This window comes from Mandrillus leucophaeus, unplaced genomic scaffold (assembly GCF_000951045.1).
Source record: "Mandrillus leucophaeus isolate KB7577 unplaced genomic scaffold, Mleu.le_1.0 Scaffold399, whole genome shotgun sequence".
NCBI classification, from domain to species: domain Eukaryota; kingdom Metazoa; phylum Chordata; class Mammalia; order Primates; family Cercopithecidae; genus Mandrillus; species Mandrillus leucophaeus.
Window position 1 is genome coordinate 1,614,937 of NW_012104242.1, and position 6,330 is coordinate 1,621,266.

Consider the following 6,330-nt stretch of genomic DNA (forward strand, 5'->3'; position numbering starts at 1 on the left):
CAGGCACCCATCCACTGTCCTTGCCATTGTGGGCACCCGTCCACTGCTCCTGCCACCGCAGGCACCCATCCACTGTCCTTGCCATTGTGGGCACCCGTCCACTGCTCCTGCCACTGCGGGCATCCGTCCACTGCCCTTGCCAATGCGGGCACCCATCCACCGTCCCTGTCAATGTAGGCACCCGTCCACTACCTCATGCCACCATGGGCACCTGTCCACTGTTCCTGCCAGTGCAGGCACCCATCCACTGCTCCTGCCACCACAGGCACCCGTCCACTGCTCCTGCCACCATGGGCACCCGTCCGCTGCCTTGTGCCTTTCTCCTCTGCTCCCCTGTTGCCCCTGTTATGGGACGTGGAGCGTGCAGCCGAGTCGCCTGACCGAAACTCCCCTCTCAGAGCTCAATGAGGGTCTCCCTCCCGGCACCCAGGTGAAGGGACATTGTTCAGACCTCATCCTGCATGGCCTCTGCCCCAGGGCCTCCCACACCCACAACCTTCCCTCCTTCTGAAACACTTGCATCCTGGGTTTCCTCATCCAGTTTCCAAACCCAGCACCCGGGCCACAGTCACTTTGTCCTCCTTTCTCCAGCCTGCCCAGGTCCTCGTGAGCGCGTCTCACTGAACTCTGTCTCTCCATGGCCACCGCCTCAGCCAGGGTCACCTGGCCTCTGTGGGAGCCACAGGATGAGACTCCTTGTGACCTGCTGTTCACACGGAGCCTGAGTGGGTTTTTCTGTTCATCAACCTTGTCCGTCCCTGTGCCCAAAGCCCTCCATGCACACCGCCTGCTTATGTCGGTTTCTAAACAAGATCTGTGAGGTGTGGTGTGGGCGCCCCACACTCTCCAAACTCCTCTCAGGTCATGGCTCACACACTCTTCCTGCTCACGGCATCTCTGGGTTCTCTCTCCAGCTCACCGAGCTCATTTCCCATGTACGCCTTTGCCTTGAGGCTTGCTGTCCCGCACCTTTGGAAACCTACTTGTCACTCAGCACTCAGCACTCAGGTCTCAGCACTCAGCACCCAGCACTCAGTCCTGAGGTCTCAGTGCTCAGCACCCAGAACTCAGTACTCAGCACTCAGATCTCAGCACTCAGCACCCAGCACTCAGTACTCAGCACTCAAGTCTCAGCACTCAGTACTCAGCACTCAGTACTCAGCACTCAAGTCACTCGTTGCTTCTTCAGCGAGGTTGGCCCTGAGCATTTCTGCCTCCCATTAGGTTGGATCCTTGAATGAGGCTTTCGGACAAGCCCTGCGCTATGACAGCTGGCAAACCTCAGCCTATCATGTGCTCCAGGACGTCCTGCCCTTGGGCCACCCACAGGTTCACTGAGCGCCTCTCCCTGCACTATGTCCCATGCAGGCAGCGGGCAGAGTAACCACAGAATGATCTAGTAAATTAGTGAGTGGCCGAACAGGCGTTACCTTTTTGGGAGTGCAGGATCATTTCACAAGTCGATCCCATCAGGACAAAGTGAGTGCAGAGACTGCTGCATGCCAGGGGCTCTTCCTCCAGGCAGCACTTCGCGAGAGGTGTGGCCAATGCTCCAAAGATGCAAGTCTTTCTGGGCCTCTGGCTGTTGACAGTTCCTTAATTAAAAATCCTCCTTCCAGCCCCTAAATGGACACCTATCTACAATATTCCACACCAACTGCAGCTCAGTCAAGCGTTTACTCATTGCAGTGATAACTGTGCCGCCTGATCATTGTTACAGCCACACAGTAATGGTGCCCTAGAGGCTGGACGTGGTGGCTCACACCTGTAATCCCAGCACTTTGGGAGGCTGAGGTGGGTGGATCACAAGGTCTGGAGTTTGAGACCAACATGGCCAACATGGTGAAACCCCGCCTCTACTAAAAATACAAAAATTAGCCGGTGGGGTGGCAAATGCCTGTAATCCTAGCTAATCGGGAGGCTGAGGCAGGAGAATCCCTCGAACCCGGGAGGCGAAGGTTGCAGTGAGCCAAGATCGTGCCACTGCACTCCAGCCTGGTGACAGAGCAAGACTTCGTCTCAAAAAAAAAAAAAAAGTGCCCTAGAATTCCAGTTTTCCTCCTAACAATACACGTGGTTCACATCCCGTGTCTGATTTCCATCTCCACTCCTAATTCCTCCAGCATTCTGTGTATTTTCTGTGTGTTATTTTTAAAAAAACACCATCCAGTATTGCAGGCTGCAAATTTACATCAAATAGTTCATGCCTGTGATTTGAATCAGAGCAAAACATCCCTGGGCACCTGGGCACTGTCCCCGAAGAGCTAATTGTCGGTGCCCCCACTGCGTGCTGTCTGCAGGCGTTTTCCTGTGTCAGCCTCTGCCATTCCCTGAAGACAGACCGTCTTGTGATGCTTTCTTGATGTTGCTTTCTCCCTCCAAGACATAATGCCTATCTCTAATTCTCGCACTGATTTTCGTTCTTAAGAAATCAACAAAACCAGTATCAAAAACAGCTGTTCACCCTCATCAACCAAAAGCATGGGAACCAACTCTCCCCCATGATTTCCTGCTCTGATCCTGATGATCCCTGGCTCCCTGTGTCTGTTGATGGGGCCTTCGGTGTGGGCTCCTGTTTGTGGAGCCTCAGTGGCCTGTCCCCGTGTCCTTCTGCCGTGGGCCTGTTGCTGGGAAATTCACCCCCTGATACTGACCAGGGAAAGGTGTGATTCCCTGCGGAGTTGGGAAGTGGCTCCCAGAGCTCAGGCATTGGGTGCTGCCCCAGCGCGTGTTATGGGCAGCTGTCCCCTGCGTGCAGGGCCACTGAGATGCCAAGAGGTCATTACCAGCCTCTTCTCATCTCAGTGCCCGCCGTGATGATCAGAAACGAAACATTTCTTCGGGGGATGTGACCACTGGCTATGGCGCTGGGACTTTTCTCCCAGTGGGCCAATCGCACCTTCGCTTCGGGCAGGTGAAGGCACAGGCAGGTGCCTAAATGTGCAGGTTCACGCAGGCCAGGCGGAGAATGGGTGCTTCTCCAGGAACTTAAATCTTCATAATGAGGTGCATCTGAACCCCTCAGGCTTCCCTAGGAGCCTTGCCTCACCTGCGGGCCTCCAGCGGTGTCTGTTTAATGAGCCTGCTCTGAAATGAAGGGGAGGAACCGCATCCTGTGTGTTACCCCAGGGGAAGGACAAGGCAGGGGCTGGCCTCTACCCTCCTTGAAGCAAACTCTCATTAGATGTTCCTGCTGGGCCCTAGAGAGTAATGAGCCAGCTGATTACTGTCTCTAGTGTAAACATCACCTTTTTTTTTTTCTTTTTTCTGAGATGGAGCCTCGCTCCATTGCCCAGGCTGGAGTGCAGTGGTGTGATCTCGGCTCACCATAACCTCCGCCTCCCTGGTTCAAGCGATTCTCCCGCCTCAGCCTCCCAAGTAGCTGGGACTACAGGTGCGTGCCACCATGCCTGGCTAATTTTTTTTTTTTGTATTTTTAGTAGAGATGGGGTTTCACTATGTTGGCCAGGCTGGTCTCGAATTCCCGACTTCGTGATCTGCCCACCTTGGCCTCCCAAAGTCTTGGGATTACAGGCATGAGCCACTGCACCCCACCAAACATCACGTTTTAATCACCAACCTGTGAGCTGTGACCCCGGCATTGCCATGTGCGAGTCCCCCAGGAACCCGGGGCCACACTGGGAGCACCGTGGGACTGTTTAGGGACTCGAGGCCACACCAGGTCCTGACTCTGCGGTGCCTCCCACGGGTGAGCAGTGGGTTCTTGCCTTTGCCACAAAATACGCTGCCCTCGGGAATACTGGGATGAGTTAATGATGTCTGAGCATGATATTTCCAAAACTATGTTCCAAAGAACACTACAGCTAGAGGTTTGAAAGGCATTTAGGAAAGATCTTAATGCATATTCCATTTCCTCCTCGGAGTAACATCAGTGTATGAAATGCCCGGACAAGTCCTGTGTCGAAGAGAACCATCTGCCCTCCCCCTCTGTCATCGGACGGGACCCTCATGGCCCCAAGGGAGGCCAGTCCACGCCCACCACACACGCATTCTGAGAAGCGCTTTTTAACATCATCATTTAGCAGTGTTTTTGTAAATAACTTTCCGATTACCAAAACCGTAATTACAGAATTTTAATTATTTTATGGATACACAGGTTGAAGAGACTGGGCTTTGATGACTTTGATGGGGGAGAAAGAGACAGACAGAGAGAAAGAGAGAGAGAGAGATTGATTTAGTTTCTAAGGAGACAAACACAAGGGTTAAGAAGGATTAGAAGGTGATTGTCCTTCACTGAAATCTTTTTATTTTTATTTTATTTTTTTGAGATGGAGTCTCACTCTGTCACCCAGGCTGGTCTGTAAGGGCGTGATCTTGGCTCACTGAAACCTCTGCCTCCCAGGTTCAAGCGATTCTCCTGCCTCAGCCTCCCAAGTAGCTGGGATTACAGGCACCCGCCACCACGCCTGGCTAATTTTTGTATTTTTAGTACAGACGGGGCTTCACCATGTTGGCCAGGCTGGTCTTGAACTCCTGACTTCAGGTGATCCGCCCACCTTAGCCTCCCAAAATGCTGCGTTTACAGGCGTGAGCCACCGCGCCCGGCCTCTTGCACTGAAGTCTAAAGGCCAGAACAACCCGGAGGCTGTTGGGGTTTCCGCGTTTGGGTTCCAGTGTCCATCCCCGTCTTAGCAGTAGCCAGCCATTTCTGCTTAATCCCGCTGTTGCTTCCTCCCTTGATGCTTCTGAAACTATCTCCTCAGCAGATGATCCCTGCGTCAGTTGCCAGAGCTGATGGTGTTCCCTGTTTTATCCTGTGGTTTCACTTCCGGATGCTGCTACCGATGCCCATCTCTGTGGCTCCCTGCCCACGCGTGCAGCCCCGTCACTGAGAGGGAAGTGGCTGGAGAGGCGTCCAGATCTGGAAAGACGGAATGAGCCAGGACCAGGCAGCAGCACGCAGGCCTCGCCTCCGCAACCCGTGGGTCCTGAACAGGATTTTGGTGACACGCAACACCCCTGTGGCTCCTGCTCTGATCCATCATGGTGAGGGAGGTTTGCACAGTCACGCGTGTGCTGGGATATTCTGCTGTTTACACCGTCCCCGGGCAACACCGACGTCAGCTCTTCTCTGCTCCAGCTGAGCAAATGTAAGCTGTGGAGGAGGATCCATGCCAGCTGCAGAATCTTCAGACGAGAGTCAGTCTGATTCGCAGTGAAAGGAAATGAGCTGCGGCAATACCTCCGCGCCGGTGCAGCTACGTTCTTGGTAAACACAGTACTCCGAGGTGGTGCTGAGCTCTGCTTCCTCAGATTAAATGTATCTCGTTCTTAGATTGGCTCGGGCATTTTATGGCTTCCGCAAATGACAGCCTCGGTGCTGCAGAGTAATTCCACGCTGTCATATTTGTCTTTGGAAATTGTAACAAATTATGGTGATTTATAACATCAAACTCAACTCCCATTTTTCCCCAGACGGCAATGTCGCTGATGGCGAGATTCCGGGCCATCCATTTATCCTGCGTGGAGGCTGACAGTGACGCATGCCTCATCTGCTGCCAGGACACCGGGATCCCTCGAGGGGACTCTGTCGACATAACTCACGCCGTCCCTCGTGGCTCGCACCTCTGCTTACCTGCGGCCTCCTAACCAGCTGTGACTTCTCGCCCCGTGAGCAGCGCAGGTCCTGAGTCTCCTTGCCCTGACCTGGCCCCTGTGAGTCCGTGGGAGTTCAGAGATGTTCTGCCAAGGGGTGGGGACCAGGGCGTGGTCAGGGCCTGTCTGGGGAGGGCCACCCTCTGCCGCCCCAGTCTTTTCCTTTCATTTGAAAGGGAGGCAAACGTCAAATCTCTCTCCCATGGTTTCACAGACGACTCGGAATCCTGGCCTCTTAGGGTAAAAAGAGAACACAGAGATCCTGGCGCATCAACCAGGCCCCAGAAACGTGGGCAGCAGCGGGAGAGTGTCCAGGCTCCTGGCAGAGTGGGTCCAACCCCGTGTTGTGCCCAGATTCAGGCGTTGAGGCCCCAACCCCAGAGGCTGGCATGAGGAGGTGGTTCCTGGGGAGGTGATTTGGGTTAGATGGGGTCCTGAGGGTGGGGCCCTCACGATTGGAAGAGGAAGAGACCAGGGCCGCTCTTGCTGTGTGCCACGTGAGGACACAGAAAGGCCATTCACACAAGCCAGGAAGGGGCCTCACGAAGGGCCTCAAGGAAGGTCTCATGGAGGGGCTCATGAAGGGGCTCACAGAGGGGCTCACGAAGGGCCCTCACGGCAATCCTAGTGGGCTGGACCTTGGTCTTGGGTTTCCAGCCTTCAGAACTGAGAAATAAACATTTATCGTTTAAACCACCAAATCTATGGTATTTT

General features: G+C 54.2%; 1 long non-coding RNA gene across 1 annotated transcript in view; it reads left to right on the forward strand.

Annotated features, from left to right (window-relative positions):
* Window positions 1-4,897, forward strand: part of LOC105547833 — a 13,491-nt gene extending 8,594 nt beyond the window's left edge. Inside the window, exon 2 of the long non-coding RNA XR_001007285.1 lies at window positions 4,728-4,897. This is a non-coding gene — a long non-coding RNA (uncharacterized LOC105547833). The remainder of the gene's footprint in view (window positions 1-4,727) is intronic.
* The last annotated feature ends 1,433 nt before the right edge of the window (window positions 4,898-6,330 follow it).